Genomic DNA, 18827 nt, shown 5'->3' on the forward strand with positions numbered 1-18827 from the left:
GATGGTTTATCAAGTGGCATTTTCTTTGCTTGACCAGACATCCCTCACTTCCTATTACAGCATACACTCCTTTCTCAGTATCTTCTTTGATGTTCCTCTTGAATATGTAATTTTGCAGAACCTCATACAGACAAACATTCTCGAGGTGACTGCTTCGATTTGGATAATATGTATCCAACATGTTGCTCTTCAAAATGTCGGTACTGTTTGGCTCCTTTTCCGCCAAATACTCAATTTCCCGCACAGGTTTCAGAACTCGATTACGCGTTGCAGCAAGACCAACACTCGCCCAAACGATACTCCTGGACTTGGCATAGAGACTTGCTGAAGACAACCGGTCAGAACATTCGTAAGGTCCGATTTCTCGATGCGACAACATCTTCAGACTGAAACTGTACAACTTCTTGCTGAGGCTCTTTTCATGGGAAATGTCCTCCCACATATCCTTCAATTCTGTCTTCTCTTTTTTGGTGATGTAAGATGTCACATACCGAGCCACAGCCATACAGTTATCAGCCACAAACTGTATATCCATGTTAGCATTCCACATGGACAAAATCACCGGGTTGTAGTCGTTGATGTACTTAGACTCTTCGTTCCTCTTCAAATTGTATGTGTTTTTAGGTGATTTCTTCATCACATTATGTCGCAGCGAAGACATCAAACTGTTCACTCTTCCTTTAGAAATCACCGGTCGTGGAAAGCCGAAACGACATTTGGTGTAGAACTTGTCTTTGTTCCGGAATTTACGACGACAGTACTTTCCACATCGATGGCTTTGGAAACGTAGAACTTTTTCTCTTAGGCTTTTTTTCTCCTTTGCGTTTGGAACAGCACACGTAGAATACTGTTCTATGAAACTCATCACTGAGTCTTCTGCATCCGTTCCAAATTTAGGTGCATCCTTGATCCACAGCAACATATGTATATGAGGAGCACCTCTTGCTTGGTACTCCTTCCTCCAGAAGAAATCCAACACCTCTTCAAGAGGTGGATTCTTCTTATTCATGATGAAAGACATCATACCTTCAAATCTATGATTGAAGTACCTACATACATTGACTGGATCCAAAGAGCACAGTTCTCCGGGTGTCTTGAATTCGATGTTTTCTACGTTAGCATTTGCCTCTCGTAGAAATTCAAGTAAGTCTTCCCAGCCATACTCAGCACAGCTCAAAGTGAGGAACCATGTGGGAGTTCCTAAGTTCCTCAGCATACATTTTAAATCACCATGACGACGGTACCAGTACTCATTAGTACCACGCTGACACGCCATGAGATTAATCAGGTGAGAATCCAAAATACTGTCTTGGACATTGACTTTATCCATAAAGTCACTTGCCGAGATGTTTTGCATGTGTATACCACTTTTCAAGATGTGGTTCACTGCATATGACAGTCCAGACAGATCGCTTTCAAACAGGAGATGAAACAAATAAGGAATGCATTGTCGAAACCTAGGATCTCCTGCATACAATCGCAAAGTCCGGTATTCAGAAGCAGGAATTTGATGAGGTCGCTCATCATATCTTCCTCCCTGACCTGTTGGAAAAAGCTGTGGGAAACACCGAGCTTCCAAACTTTCCTCCCAAACACTAATGGGACTCCCTTTCGCTTGTTTCATTTGAAACAACTCAATAGCATTCCCCATGACTTCCTTGGAATGCAAAGGATGAACACTATAATGTTCATATATTTCTTCACTAGTACAGGGTTCTACTTTCTCAATTTGACCAGCACACAAATCGCTATCCTCTTCCTCACTTACTTCCTCTTCTGCAACATATAAATTTTTATAGTATTTATTATATTTTTTCAAATACAATGTTGCCCTTTTGACTTTCCTAACATCTACTAAATCTTGCCATATTTTCTTATTCTTTGTCGGAACCCCATTAACTAAGATAACAAGAGGTTCCTCTTCCACTTTTTCTACTCCAATTGTGTTAATGTTTTTCTTCAAATCTAGAGGCAAATAAACAACTCTTCCCTTTAATCCTCTCTGTAAATCTGATGGAGGCAATTTCCCTGTCTTTGGCTCCATTCTTACAATAGCCTGAAAGGGATGGATACTTTGAATCAAAATAGATTCATAAGTATTTAAATCCTTCAATTCAGAAGGAATCTCAACCAATTCCAGATTATTATGAACTGCTCTAGCAGGCATCTGGTTTTGATTTAATTTGTTACAACAATAAGTACACACACGTTGATCCAATCCCAAATCAAAACAATTTTCTACCATCAAGTATGTTGTAAAATCCTTCCATTCACTATTATTTTCCCTTTCACTTTTTCCATATAAATCCACTAACTTAGTCTGATTCTTATAATAAGTGCGTCGACAACACACACAAGTGAAATTTGGCCTCTCACTTGATTTCACCTCAAACGTCGCAATTTCCCTCTGGAAATTATCTGTACTGGAAACCTGTACACTATCTTCCACATTACTCTCTTCTTCTTGGTCAATTTCAACATCCTCCTCTTTACTTCCAAAGTAACAAAACTCAATTTCTTCACATATATTCTTCACATCTATTTCAGAACCATGCAAAAGAGCAGCGCATAATTGTTTAAGCATAATTGCTGGACTCTTAGCATAATACAACATTCTAACTAATTTCCTCACTTTATTATGATGCACTGCTAGCATCCTGAAATGATGAAAAACACTCTGGCATACTCTCCTGGAAAGACAAGCCAGTGAATGACCATGCAAACCTATCACTTCTCTCACTCTGCAAGGATCTAATTCTTGCAACAACTTCATTTTCTGCTTCAAACTTTTCTTATTAAATGACCGTATAAAATCACAAAGCAAATTGATGGAATCCTGTTGTACACTGCAAATACTACTACACTTCCAGGTGTACACAGGACCCTTAGGACGTCTACCTAAAACCTCATTACCTAACACCTCTTCTATCTCTGTTCTCACAAGTTTTTCTTTTTCAACTGGACAACCATCTTTCACTTCATAAGCTCGACCACTGGTGTCAACTGCATGCACCAAATCATTATCCTGGAAATAACTCTCCTCATTAAAAAATGCCTCAGAGCTTGAACTATGCATCCATTCTCCAGAAAAAACTTCACAAAAATTACTACGATTAACTATTCTCTTCCATCTACTATTTCTTTTGAAATCATAAATTGCCTTGTTTAGCTTCCTAATTCTATTGATTGTCAAAATAAATAACTTACGTTTAATTTCAAATGCCTGATCAATAACTTTCTCAACTATTTTTTTTCTCTTATAAAAAACCACTTTCTGTTGACCTTTCTTAATATTTTTTAACAAATTCCCAATTATCCTGTTGCGGAACATTCGTTTACGAATGTCCCTAAACTGTTGTTTCCTTCTACTTTCATGCATAGAGTTATCTCTTACTCTAGCAGTAACATTTCTCATTGGCCTTTCCTTACCATTTGAATTGTTTCTCCTTTTCTGGACTGAAACATTTTCTGTAGTAATATTTTTTTTACTAGACATATTTCTTATGACTGTTTTTGGACTCTTACCCGGAGCTTTCTTGGTGACTTGACAAATCTTTTTGTTAGAGGACTGCTGCATTATTCCATGGTCCTGCTGTCTTTGACGTTTTGCAGCCTTTCTCACTCTTTCTTTGCTTGGCATCCTAAAATCTTGAAATAATCTGCAGTTGAATCTGTGGTAAAATATAATAAAAAATGTTATTAACCACTATTACCCAACAGTAAATTAATAACAGTCATCAAAAACTTAACACACTACTTAAGTATATAACATACTGAAGCCTATCTCCAATTTTTCACTGAACAGGACTCATCTCTTCTTAACCTTGGATAAACCTCACCTACTCTGTGTCCCCTGCACATAATTAAATGTAAAGGGGCAGATTTATATTAACTAGCACATCCCCAGGGATGCACCAGTTAACGTGCACCGCTGCTCTGCCACCCACGGTGTGCCGCATTTACAATCAGATAGGACAAAGCTACATCAAAACCCTGCGCCTGCTTGAAGCAGGCATAGATCTTGACGCAGGTAGGCTGAAAGCTAAAGCAACAACTAAGTGTCGTGTGCAGAAGTTGCAAAAAAGGAAAAATGGCGTTTAAACCAGTAATGAGCCCATGCTAACTTAACACAGAGTAAAAATATCCAGGATCTACATCAGTTTGGGGTTCACGAACCTGGCAGGTACAAGGCACTGAGGCTTTCCACCGTGCATGTCTCATCCCAAATCATATGTTGTTTGTGAATGAAACAATTTCCCAGACCAAATGCTTTGGATTGGCTACTTCTAAAAAATTAAACACCCCTACTATCCCGGAGTTAGAGGAATATGATGGTTGGAGTAATTTTACTCGTTGTCCATTAAAGATTTACAGGCCCTACTCCGTAATTCTTCCTTTAACATTTCCAGTATAAATCCAAAAGGTTGACTGCTTTGGCAACGTGCCTTATCCACGGTTTAATAACGCTGCCTTTTGCTTTATATAAGTTTTCAAATTGTATGAAATATATACCAATAGGTCGTTATTAACCTTTAGGTAGTGGTTTTCTTCATGAGGTCTGGTCGCTTCCATACACATACAGATTTTCAAAGATGATCAAGAAGTTTATCTGAATGGAGAGGAATGCACTGAGACGCCAGATCGTTCACTAATGTGTAGGCACATACAGTTACACGGTTCATGCAACAAACACCGACCAAATATGGCTTGCGTGTTGCAAGGTACACCAGTTCCTGCTATCATCCCCACGTTCAAGTTCTTGGAAAATGGTAGTTATTTGATGCTCAATAATGAAGATTGTTCTGGGTTAATTAAAAGTATTCCTTTTATCGTAACAGTAAATGAACGGGTTATTTGCTGCAGAAATGTTCTATTTCCTCCCACACATGAACATAGGGAGTTTTCAATCTGGCCACAAATGCCAACCTTGGGAGCACATTTCAACGGCATGGCAAGAATAAGAGCTCTTTTGTCTCAGAGAGAGGTGGCCTTGACTTCGGCCCGTGAAACTTTCGTGCTTCACATAGCGAACACCCGTACAGAGGTGCAGACCCTTTTAAATACAGATTCGCCTTTCCATTTCAGCAAGATGGTTCGGACTATCTCTAACGCGTCCTCCACAAAGGGCCTGGCGCACTTTTTTAAAGTTGTTACCAGTGGTCTCGTGACTTCATTTGAGAAAATCTTTGGAGTCATCCCTGCTTTCTTTCATTCTATTTTTTCCACTCTGCTTCGTGGATTCCCATTTTTACTTGCATTACCAGCGGACGCTCTTGTGCTTTTTTACATTTTTAAATATGGATGTCCCTCCTGTGCAAGCTCCCGCCCTGCAGCTGCTGACACTGTTCCGCAATCGCATGCTAGAATATTATGGCACAATGCCGTTGGCGATATTAAGCACGGCATATGGATTATCTTTTCGATTCTCCTACTTCACCTGTGTCCAGCCTGTATTTCACTGCCTGACCTGTGATTTCAATTGGGCCATTGATTTGTGTCTCTGCGGACCGGTTTCTCCTGACGTCGACTTTAATCAGCTGATGACTCCTATCATTACTCACGAGTTGGTTTGTCCTGGCGAAAGGATTATGGCTGTGGCATTGATGCATGGACTAATTGGTCCCTGGAATTTACTGGCGGCAACACAGTCTTTCTTGGAACAGAGCTTTCTTGAAAACCCACCGAGCTGTCCTCTGATGTTGATAGAGGATCCGGTGCTGGAAGAGCACGTATGTTCTTTTCCGCTTTTAAATTGGATGGCTGAACTCTTTTCGGATGAAGACGGTGACTTCCTATTGGAGGCTGTTGCAGCTTATTTTGCATACACAGTTATGTCATAGACCTATTTCATGTTTGATATGCTGAGTACTAGCATTTCATTGACAATTCATTGACTTATTTGTCAAGTTTTTATTATTTAGCTTGCCTATTGGCTTAAGACTCGATAAAGTACTTGGCTGTTTTATTTTTCTTTAGCATTAAATTTTCCTAGTTTTTAATGTTTTACCTTGCGGACCGTCCACATATAAACTTGCAATCTGCTCTCATGAGATGGCACTTCTATTATCTTATTCAGTTCGTTTCCGGATCATGGGGAGGTGTCATCTAGGTCCTGGATATCTTTACACCGTGTTAAGTTAGCATGGACTCATTACCGGTTTAAACGCCATTTTTTCCTTTTTTGCAACTTCTGCACACGACACTTAGTTGTTGCTTTAGCTTTCAACCTAATAGTTCATCGTGATTTACATGACAATAATATGTTATTGCTCTACTATCTGCTTTACTTTGTTAAACTATATCTGTACAGCGACTGCTGAAGTTTCAAGAACAACACGATACAGAATTGTTATGAGGTCTGATCTCCACGACTTCATACTCATAACATAAGTGCAGCTTCTGCCAATTCTGGGCATGAGGCGGGTTTTATATTGCTTTGCCGAACACACATACACAACACTTGATGCGGTTCACATGAAGAGAGAGCTGGTGTATGCTGATGTGATTCCTTCAAATCTAAGACACTAAAGTATCGGCACGCCCTAAACCAACACAAAGAGACCTTCTTAGCAAATAATATATTATGTGTATTAGGGAGGGTGAGATATAAGCAGCCGCGGGCCGTGGAGGAAGTTACGGTGGGGCAGGGAGGCGGGGAGGGGGAGGGGCAGGGTGGAGCCCTCTCCACCCTGCCCCTCCCCCTCCCCGCCTCCCTGCCCCACCGTAACTCCCTCCACGGCCCGCGGCTGCTTATAAGTGTTGCTAACTCTTATTCATTTACAGCATGTTAACATACTGTCACCATTCGCTTTTTATGTACTAGTAACTATGCTGGTAATTTTGCTACTGATAATATGTGTACTTGTATTATCTAAGATACTACGCCTGAGAAGACGGCATTAGTAAATAAACATTTCAAATACACATGTGTTCTTCTTAACTCCATGTTCTGGTTTCTAAGAAATATATAACGACCGACTGTTCATGAGGTCCACGTATCCTGAGGTACTATAAGTTCATATTCTGAATTGTCTAAACATTGAGAGTTTGTTATATCCAATGTGACACTGTACCTAGCTTGCTAAGGGGTTTTGATTACTAAGGTGAGTTTTGGGACACCCTAATTCGCCGAGGTTCCAATCCTCTGTCCACAGTTCTGTGTGAGAACAGAAACCCTGCGACAGGGGCACCCCTGAGCCTTGCTGGAGCTTCATCACACTTGCGATACAACTCCAGCAATGCGCCACCTTTACGGCACAGATACGTCACGCATCTGTGCTGTTTTTGCCCCATGATGCGCCGCATTGTAAATGCAGCACACCATAGGTGACGGAACAGCGGCACAGAATGACTAACACATCCCTGGTGATGCGCCAGTCATCATAAATCTATCCCTATGCTTCTTATCTTGTTAGAGATGAACCGCCATATGTATCATCAAAGTTTTTTGCATTTCCTAAATAGCGAACTTTAAGGAATAAATAGCGATTCTTTACCATTCCTAGTTTGCGATGACCTATTTGCTAATTACAAATTACCCATTCATTTCCATGCAGCAGGAGGCCCATAGGAATGAAGGTGCAATTTGCGATTAGCAATTACCTCATCGCAAATTACGAATTTTTCCGAGGGTGCAGGGGTGTCTCAAGAACACCCTGCTGCACCCCTGAAAAAGAAATTTGGGGGCATATGGCGCACATAAATTTTGAAAACATTCCTTTACCTCAAAAACGATTTTCAACTCATAATTTGAAAACACTGCACATGGGGAAATGACTTAAAATGTCCTTAAGACACATAAAAGCGTTTTTTGATTGCCTTTGCAGCATGTTTCAGTCACCTTTAACATGCCTATGTAACGCAAACATTCAAAATCTAAATTTGCCATGCACAGGTGGGAGCATATTTACAAGCAATTTGCTCCACAGACAAACTTCTTACATTGAAATGGGAAAAATAACATCAGAGACTCTCAATTACCTTATAAAGAAGCAGACACCATTATGTCCTTCTCATCAATATTAAAACCATTGCTTTTTCTCAAAAACGATTTACAAGTCATAATTTGAAAACACTCCACAGCTCCTATGCACATAAAAGCCCTGTCAGTACTAATACTTCACATTTTCTCCAATTACAATTTCTCAAAGAAACAAAATCTATTTGTAAAACACTTGAGACAAAGCAACATTTGAAAAACACAACTTTCTTCATAATTTTCTCCTTAAAGCACACTATTTTCTATCTAAATTAAAGAAATCTTTTCTCACCTTAGCAAATACTTTGAGTTTCAAAACAGTTTCAGAAACACACCAATTTGTCTTCAGCAGAGCAAAAGGTATGCACTCCAGAGTCTGCAGCTATCAAAAGCACAGAAATGCTGTAATTCCTCACACATATCTCTCATGTCACCCAATCAAAACTCTTCCCTCACTTTTTTTCAAAGCAAAACCCTTCCCCCCTCTGCCCCCTCTCTGCTTTTTCTGCATAGCAACCACCTCTTGCAAGACCTCTGGTGTTTCCAAGTTCACACAACAATGTTGCAATTGAACTCTGAACTCTCAGTGCACCTGCATATCCAGAGCATTCTTTCATTTAATGATTTTTTCTTCGCCACTCAAAATACATCTTTCAACGAACTCATCCATGCACACTAACTTTCTGTTTTCAGCAATCAAAATCTACCAATCACTCTTACTGCTTCATTAACACAGAAACTCCTCAGTTTTTTTCATTTTACACTCTCATTTTTTCAACTGCCATTTCATTGCCACACTTCATCTGACTGCAGGAGAACCTTCTCTCGCCATGTTTTCTGTCTGGATTGTTGGACATAGTTATATCTATTGGGCTCAAAGGTACGCTGAAAACAGGAATTTACCTAACCTCAATTCACAAGATGTGGAAATTAAGTGGTTTGGCCACAGAGGATTAAAATGTCACCAATTGATACCATTGGTGAAAACCTTTATGCATTTGCCAAAACCTGACCTGTTAATTGTGCACTGTGGAGGTAATGATTTGGGCACTTTGACTGGGGTAGGTCTGGAAATGCTTTTAAAGGACACCTTTGAGCAATTGATGGCACTTTTTCCTCAGACTGCCTTGGTATATTCAAATATATGCCAAAGACAAAAATGGAGGTGGTCGAACCAATTTTGTCCACAAATTGAGAAATCGAGGAAGCATGTAAACAAATCTGTTTCAGCTTACATGAGAGACCATGGAATGGGCTCCCTGTACAACAATAACTTGCGTTACTACATGCAAGATATCTACAGAGGAGATGGAGTTCACTTCTCAGATGAGGGCAACAGAATTTTCACTCTGAATTTAAGACTGTGCATTGGTACCTACTTATAAGTACCTAAATGTACCATAAACCCAAAAGCTCTTCTCAGAGCTACCCTACATCTGATCACTCACAATTATTATTTTACTCTAACTTTTTTCACTAATTTTCAAGAAAGTACGCTCCCCAGAACGCTTCCCGGTTCGCGAACCGGGCGCACTCCACGCAAAAAAACTAAAAAAACGGTATATTTTTTTTTGCCCTGCGAGACCCTTTCAAAGCCTCCACATCAAACCTAGGGGGTCAGGGACGATCTACTATGCCCCCTTATGGTCATTTGCCCCTTCGCTTTGGCCTCCTCTTGTCTCTCGATCCTACCGAGAGACAAGATGGCGGCCGCTACGGACTGTTTGGAATGTTTACAGACGCCGAAGAACCAATCAGCTTCGCAAACCTCCGTAACGCGAAAAGTACGCGAAGCGGAGCGCTGTTACAGATATATATCTTTTTTTGAACGTTAATTTCTCAAAATCCACTGGAGCACATATATTGAGACCTAGCAAAGGCACATCGGGCTACCAGTCCCTACAATTTTGCCAAGTTTCGTGCAAATCCATTCAGCCGTTCGATTATTATTATTTTATTTTTTTTTGCCCCGCGGGCCCTTTTAAAACCTCCACATCAAACCTAGGGGGTCAGCGACAATCTACTATGCCCCCTTATGGTCATTTGCCCCTTCGCTTTGGCCTCCTCTTGTCTCTCGATCCTACCGAGAGACAAGATGGCGGCCGCTATGGACTGTTTGGAATGTTTACAGACGCCGGAGAACCAATCAGCTTCGCTTCACAAAGCTCCGTTGCGCGAAAAGTACGCCAACTGGAGCGCTGCCCGGTCCGCTGTTACAGATATATATCTTTTTTTAAACGTTAATTTCTCAAAATCCACTGGAGCACATATATTGAGACCTACAAAAGGCACATCGGGCTACCAGTCCCTACAATTTTGCCAAGTTTCGTGCAAATCCATTCAGCCGTTCGGGCTAAAAGTGAGGCCAACCGCCCTATGGAAATTAACATGGGAAAAACGCGTTTTGGGACCCCCCTTTTTTCTCGGCCCCCCCTTGACGAACCCCCCCAAAATTTTCAGGGGCTGCTCAGACACAAAATGTGCCATTTTCCTGAAAATTTCAGCCAATTCCGTCCACAAACGCCAAAGTTATTAGACATAAAAAATCCTAACTATATATACCTACTGGCGACCGCCAGTAGGTAATATATATATATATATATATATATATATATATATATATATATATATATATATATATATATATATATATATCCAGCCAACAAAAGTGTGCCCTGAGGTGAGGACACACCGACAGCACGTACGTTGTAACACCACTTTATTTCGGAAACCAGCTTGTCACAGTTCAAATTACAAATCCATCCTTATGCGTTTCAGAGCTTGGGCAGTCCCTTCGTCGGAGGAAGACATTGCGATATGCTGAAAACCGCTCCCAAGCACCATTAACTGCATGCATCAATTACTCCCAGGTGGGCTAGTCAGGTGAGTAAACCCTCTAAGCATGCTGGTACATGTAGGCAATGTTCTTGGAGCAAAAATAAAACCCTAGTGGGTGCAGCAAAATCCGCAATGAAATCAGTCCATGAGTATTGCCCCAGTGAGCTTTGAAATGGAGAAGCCGGTATAATGATCTCTTTTACCGCTGTGCCATAAACGAAATCCGGGGTCTGCAGAGTCTCTGGCCCTGTGTCTCTCACTCTCACAGTGGCGGGTCCTTTGCCGCCAGGAATGGCACACATACATGAAACAAAAGTGTGCCCTGAGGTAAGGACATGCCAACAGCAGGTAGGTTGTAACACCACTTCATTTCGGAAACCAGCTTGTCACAGTTCAAATTACAAATCTATTGTTAAGCGTTTCAGAGTTGGGCAGCTCCTTCGTCAGAGGAAGACGTCGCAGTATGCTGAAAACCACGTAGGAGACGATTGACGCCTTGTCTTCTATGGTTGTCCAGTGGACATTGCTGCCCCTCCGGTACTGACCCCTTTGTGGTCCAGGGCGTGACCCCAAAAAAGGTTGTGGTCCATAATAATTATAGCCATACTTCTGTGGTGGGGTAACCAGTGTGGGTATGCCCCTCCCATTGGTGGTGGCCCATAGGGATATGACGTATATGCTGGTGGCCCTTGATAGTGTCCCCATCCTCTTCCTCTCCTGTTGAGGGGTCTTTGGTGTTGTCCACTCCGTCGTTGGTATCTTGGGCCGCTCCCTCTGCTGGAACTATTCGCCCTGAGTCCTATGCGTCTCCTTCTGAGCTCTGATCTTGGTTTGAGGTCCTAGATACGTAGTCTTCACAAATGTATGGGTATACCTTTTCATGACTTAAACGAGCTGTGTCTTTCTTCAGCTTGTTGTATTTGGTTTGTTTTAGTGTTATCTAAAATGTGTTCATTTGCTGGTTTAATTATTCCAGGCGTTTTTTGAGAACACTTGGGGACTGGTAACTCTTCAGTTGTACTTCCAAAGCCTGCATCTGAATCTTGAGTTCCTGGGTCAACCGTGTGGCGTTTTGATGATTAGGATGAGCCACTCATGGGGACAATGCCATGATGAATTTTAGTTGAGCACGTTCAGTTTACTTTTTACTTTTGACGCACTTGACTCATACAGCTTACTGATTCTCTGAACCTCGGGGGTGAAATGCTTAGACCGTGTTTTTGCCTTGTAGGAATCCCCTGACGAAGGACAGATGTCCGAAATGCATCGGGAGGGAAATGTTTAAATATCTGAATACGACCATTGGATTATTGACAACATGTGTTGAATGAATATTGATCAATGGACATGAATGGACATATGTGAATTAAACATAGATACTGCATTCATACATTTTTGGTACAAAACGTGAATTTATTTCACCAGAAGGTTGTGCTCTAGGAGCTGGTACCTATTTTAGGTACCACGGACCACATTAGACAATGCCATGATATCAATGACCAATCCTTCTTGAACATCTTATCGTGATGGAATGTGGAGCGTTCATTGCGAACAATTAGGCCCTGTGGCGCTGCATTCGCCCCGAGATACTCTGACATTAGCAAACCATGAAGTGCTTTCTTGATCTGAGTTCTCCTCAAAGTTGCCAACTCGTCCCAATCTCCATTATTTGGACCAGGTTCAGAGTTATTTAACTCCTCAAAGGGATTGATGGTAACCAGGATTCTATCCACTTCTCCCTCTGAACAAGTGAGGCCGGTTGCTTCAGCCATGGTCAAAATATTGGGACTCTGGTACTTGAAAAATAAATGTGATAGAAGTGTGGTTATGATTGTGTCTGAGATTCTAAAAGGTTCAATGACTTCCTATTGTAACGATAATATTTCCAATATTTAATAGTCAGCAATAGTGGATCGCTTCCACAGCTGCACGCTGTCGTTATATTAAAGTAAAGCAAGAAGGGAGTGAAGAGGTAATGCTCACAAGAATATAAGAGGTGGATACGTCCTCCTCAAGATATATTATCAAAAAACAAAGGGATCCACCCTTATGGTAAAGTATAGAAGTGTTCCTCCAGACTACTTGTGTTTCCTACAATGGTGGCAAGCACACAGCTTTGTTTAAATACCGGCATAACACAGCACTGTTTACAATTATAATGGATAAAGATAAGAAAAATATATCACAGAAATATACCACTTTTCTTTACAGGTCAACACCACATATGGTGCAGTTTGGATGTGTTATGTTATTTTAACTTTGTTTTTATTCTTCCAGAACCCATTCAGCAATATACCTACTGGGGTATAGTATACTGTGCATGTTAAATTTATGTGCACCACGTAGTTAGGATTACATCTATATACACAGTTGTTTTGGTTTGAGTGTAGAAGGGATCTCTTCTAGGTCCTGATGAGACGCCAAGGGAGGGCTTCGAAACATATTGACACTGGAGACACTGCTAATTAAAGCATAGTATCCCCATCTTATTCCCCACTTTTAACGATACCAGCTCAAAGGAAAATTAAAATGTATTTTTTCCACTGAGCCAGGTATTTTTTTCAATTTTTTCACCATTCACCATTCACTCACTTCTGACCCTTTCACTCATAGTCCTACACCACACATAGTATTGTTTTTCATAACCAGTGCTCCCGTAGTCGTAGGTCGTAGCATGTCCCATCCCGCAGCAGGGCGGGAAGACCCCAAGGATGAAGCATGCCACCAAGGGTCCTTTTGGTGGGTGAGGGATATTTACACAAAGCTGTGTGCTTTCCACCATTGTAGGAGACATACATAGTCTGAAGGAGCACTTCTATACTTTCCCATAAGTGTGGACTAAATACTTACACTGTCATCCTAGACACGGGGGCAACACACTTTTGACACCCCGCGATTTAGCAGACTGCGGATTAAGTTGAAGGCAGAGGGCAGTTTGAAGGCAGGAGTGCTGCAGGATGTTCAGCACTTCAGAAAAATATAATTTTTCTAGATGAGTACTCCACAGCCACTAACAAAAATTCACTTTGAAGCACATTTTTTTGTATTGTGGCACTAACTAGCAGCTGTGCCATGAAACTACTCGACTAACTTACCATATTGAGGTGCCTATTTAAAGATGTTGTATGCAGTGCAGACTGTCTTCATGTGGGCACCACTGATTCAGAGCGTATTCTTTGAGAATGAGATATCTCCAGGTGGGCAGAGTCTTTAAGAACACTTTGGGAATGAAAATCTGTGTGACTCTACAATATTTTCCACATGCTCTCTTGCTGTAGTCATGCCAGTGTCTCTTACAGTATGAAGCATCTGGGTAGGTAGGCTCATGATTTCACTATGCCCTGAGACCCTCTTCTGCTGCCCGCTGGCTTAAATTGTTTCACAGTGGGTTCTGATCATTAGATATGCATTGGGTGAAGTGTATGCCACCTGAAAGAAAACTGGGAAGAGAGTGGAGGGAAACTGTGAATCTTTTTTCACTATGAAATAATCATTTATTTACAAATTACACCTACAATAGAAAGAGATACTTTTGTATAACCATCGGTATTTACTGTTTGTTGCAATGACTGTAGCCCGTTTATGTATAGCCGCAGAATGGCTAAGTCCCGATCCCCCAATGTTTGAGACTTGGCGGGCTAAAATGTATAATTTAGTAAACCTTTAACTGAGCCTTTACTATATAAAGGGGGCACGGAAATGAAAAATAGGACTTTGTTTATGGGAAGAATTATTTGATTATATGAATACATGATGTAATCCCATTTTGATTAATTTTACTTAATTTAAGTCTCTGTATTTATGTTATATGTAATGTTCTTCATGGCTTGATCTTCTTATGGTGTTGTGTCTCTCCTATGTTGTTGGAACTGTGTTGAATAAATAAAATAAAAAATAAAAAAAATTAAGTTGTCCCTCATCATGCCATATCCACATCCAACGAAACACCTCTAAATGAATTCAGTGCATTTCTGGAAATCCACATGTACATTCAAACTCCCACCTAAAACATGCATGTGGAAGCCGAACCCTACAGCATCTTGAAATGGTTAAAACTTTGTCAACAACAAGCGCTTCATACATAGACAGGAGAGTAAATGGAACAATGTAGGTCTCTAAGAACATCATGCTATTGAAGTACCTTTGCATCTCACACAGACAATTTATCATATTAGTCAAAACCGAGTATTGTATCAAAACCATCACCGAAGCTGTGAACAAACTATTTAAGCACTACATCTTCTACATTGTAATTAGGGTTTCCGATTTAATGGTATTTATCTTTTTAACATTTCCATTTCTATTTACCCATATTTATTATTTGGCCATCTTATTCTTATTTATCCGTGTTAGACCTGGCATCTTTGGTGTGGTTTCCCCCTATCTTTTTGCCTCTACCTCCTGTATTTTTTTTAATATATTTCTTTTTATTGAAAAGGAACAAAAGAAACATTAGCATCAGGTGAACAACAATTGACATCATTGTGAGGTTTGATTTGTCATTCGTACAGTATCATAAATTATAGTATGCATAAAATTTGGGATCACGGGGATTCCTGTGCTTCTGCTTCCCTTTGCCGCATCAGGGGTATATATAATTTGCCGTGATGACTATTCCAAGCCCCCCAGGTCTTCCCCCACTTCTCCGGACAATCCCTGGCCACATACACTGCCCTTTCCCTGAACATACACCAATCTAGATCCTCGGCCCATTTAGCAATCCGGGTGGATGGCTGGCTCCCCACAACTGAGCAATATAACGCTTCGCCACCATACACGCCAATGTCACCCACTGTTTCAGATACCCGTTCAAATCCGTGGGTTCCCATACATTCAGTATACATCTCTGGGCTTCCGGTCATATCTCCTCCCCCAGTTCTTCTTTAATCTCATTGTGTATCTTTACCCAGAAGTTCTGTATCTCCTCACAGTGCCATCGGATATGAATCAAAGTGCCAAGTTCTCCACAACTTCTCCTACATTCTCTGCTCACCGCACACCCCATATGCACTAGTCTAGGCCCTGTGATATATGACCTATGTAAGATCTTAAGCTGCACCAATCTGAGCCCAATCTGAACTGCGACCACTTTAGGGGAGGAGACTGCCTCTACCTAGTCCTCATCGTCTAATTCCAATCCATCTGTCCCCCACGCTGTTCTAATACTTCCCAGCGGGTCATCCATATTATTTACAAGCTTCCTATATATTAAGGAGATAGTCTTTTCTGGGATGTGACCATCTAGCACTCGGTCCTCCAGAGGAGAAGCCTCTGGAAGCTCCGCGTCTCCAGGTGTGTGGGCGAGAAGGTCGTGTCTAATCTGTCGGTACCGAAAGTGTTCATTATCATTCAAACTGTATTATTGTTTTAAAGATTCAAATATCTGCACACTGCCCCTCCCCCGCACATCCTTAATCTGGCTGATTCCAATGAGGTCCCACTTATCAAACCCTTTAGACTTCCACAAGCTCCCAAGCTTCTCCGAGCAGAACAGGGGGGTGGCCAACGTCAATCTTCCCTCCCACCCCAAACTTCTGGTAACAGCGTGCCAAACATGTACAGCGTGTGCTGTTGGGCCCGCCAGCGTGAACCTCCCGGGTCTGGCATAAAAGGCTTTGATAATATCTCCACCCGGTGCCTGCCCACGATCGATAGCATAGCCTGGGTCACCAGGGGGCCCATAAACCATGTGATTCACCGCCGCAAGGTGTGAGGCCCAATAATATTTCCTCAAATCTGGGAGACCAATGCCCCCATCGTACCACGGGAGGGAGCTTGACAAAAGCTATGCGGGGTCTGCCATCACAGAGAAGCTGCCGCTGAAGTGTCTCAATCTCCTTAAAATAGGATATCGGCACCGGATCCATTGTGTTCTGGAGTATGTATAGGAGCCGAGGTAAGGCCATCATCTTGAATAACACCGCCCTCCCAAGCAATAGGGGGAGAGCTTTCCAGTGTTCTACGTCCTTTTTAAACCGATTCAAGGGGGGTCCTAGATTATTAGCATATCTCGTCTTCGGGTCCAAGGTTATATTTGTGCCTAGATATTTAAATCCCACCAGTTCAATCTTTATAGGGCATGAATGTGGAACCACAGGCGGCACTCCCGATAAAACGAACAATACCGGCTTTGACCAGTTCATAGCAAACGCAGAGTTTCTGCCAAATATAGCCAGGACATCCAAACAATTACTCAAGGATGCCCTGTGGTTAGTGAGGTATAGCAGAATATCATCCGCGTAGAGCAAAATTGAATCCTCCCACTCTGGCGTTCACCGCAAGCCACGTATTGACCTGACCCATGCCACCAGAGGCTCCAACGCTAGTGCGAAGAGAAGTGGGGACAGCAGGCATCCCTGTCTCGTGCCTCTCCCAAGGGAAAAATCAGCTGATTTACAATTATTTACAACCACTCTGGCCAAGGGAGTGGCATATAGCAGTCGAACCCACCCGATAAACTCCGGGCCAAAGCCCAACTTAGCCAAAACCCCAAATAAATAGGCCCATTCGACCCTATGAAATGCCATAGTGGCATCCAAGGACACCAGAACTACCGGCTCCAGTATCTTTTGGGAGCCACCCAGGATCCCGTATAGCCTCTGCAGGTTCAGGGCCGTTTTGTGACGCGGCATGAAGCCGGATTGATCGGGGTGTATCAGGGTTGTAATGACCTTGACCAATCTGGTGGCGAGCAATTTCGCCAAAATCTTGGGCTCAGCATTGAGAAGCGAGATGGGCCTATACGAGGAAGGAGATGTGTTAGTCTTGCTTGCCTTGTGAATGACCACAATATTTGCCACCCGCTGGTCGTATGGAAGTTGACCCAACTCCTCACATTCTAGAAACATGGCCCGAATATGCGGAGCGATTTTATGGGCATTCAATTTATATAATTCTATTGGTATCCCATTTGGATCCGTTGCCTTCCCAGATTTTACGCCTCTAATCGCCTGCGTGACTTCATCATCCGTGAAAGAGGAGTCTAGATATTTTTTATTGTCCTCAGATAGGCTAGGCATGCAGATATCTTTGATCATTTCGCCATTCTCGGCCTCTGTAAAACCACCAACCGAGGCGTAAACTTCTTTGAAATACTCAGAAAATACATCTGTCACTGCCTGCGGATCTGTGATTCTGTCGGATCCTGACCCCTCTAGCTCTGGCACCAACCTAGAGGCCCACTCCTCACGTTCCAACCAAGTGATCAGCTTACCGGCCTTGTCCCCATGTTCATATATTCGACTTTGTATGGCATGGTTATGAGAAATTGCTCTTTCCCTGGAGAGGCCCTTGTATTCATCTTGTTTTAACTTCAGTAGGTGAAGGTCTCCCTGAGCAACAGACCCAGCAACCCGTTCCTTTATCCTTATCACTTCCGCCTCCACCCTAGTCACCTCCGCCTGGTGTTTCTTATTCTTGCCTGCACCCAAGGAGAGGACCTCACCCCTCAGCACCACTTTATATGCCTCCCACAGTGACTGGGCTGAGTCGACAGAGCCCACATTCTCATGAAATTAGCGTTCCGAAAACTGGAGTATCTCCGTTTTAGGGGCCGGGTCCTTCAGATGCCATGCATTAATCGGAGCTACCCTGGCAACCGCTGGTTGCCCGAACTCGACCTGTAACCACATCGGGGAATGATCTGAGATGCCCCTGCCCAGGTATCGTGCTTCTCTAACTGTGCCTGCCATAGAAGCCGGTATCAATATGTAGTCCAATCTGGACATACTGTTGTGTGCGGCGGACACATGAGTAAAGTGCCTCTGAGTCGGATTACGTACCTTCCAACTATCAACCAACCCCAGCGTTTCAAGGAAATCAGGGTGCCACCTCTGCGATGGTGTATGAATTTGTGCTGGGTATCTATCTATTCCCCCATCGAGTACTACATTGAAATGTCCCCCCAGCACCAGGAGACCCAGGGGCAGGGTCAGAAAACAGCACTCAAATCTTTGAAAGTATCGGACCGAAGGCCTGGTGGTACATATATTGACAAGAAGGTAACTGTCCT

The sequence above is a fragment of the Lissotriton helveticus genome, chromosome 5_1 (assembly GCF_964261635.1).
Source record: "Lissotriton helveticus chromosome 5_1, aLisHel1.1, whole genome shotgun sequence".
NCBI classification, from domain to species: domain Eukaryota; kingdom Metazoa; phylum Chordata; class Amphibia; order Caudata; family Salamandridae; genus Lissotriton; species Lissotriton helveticus.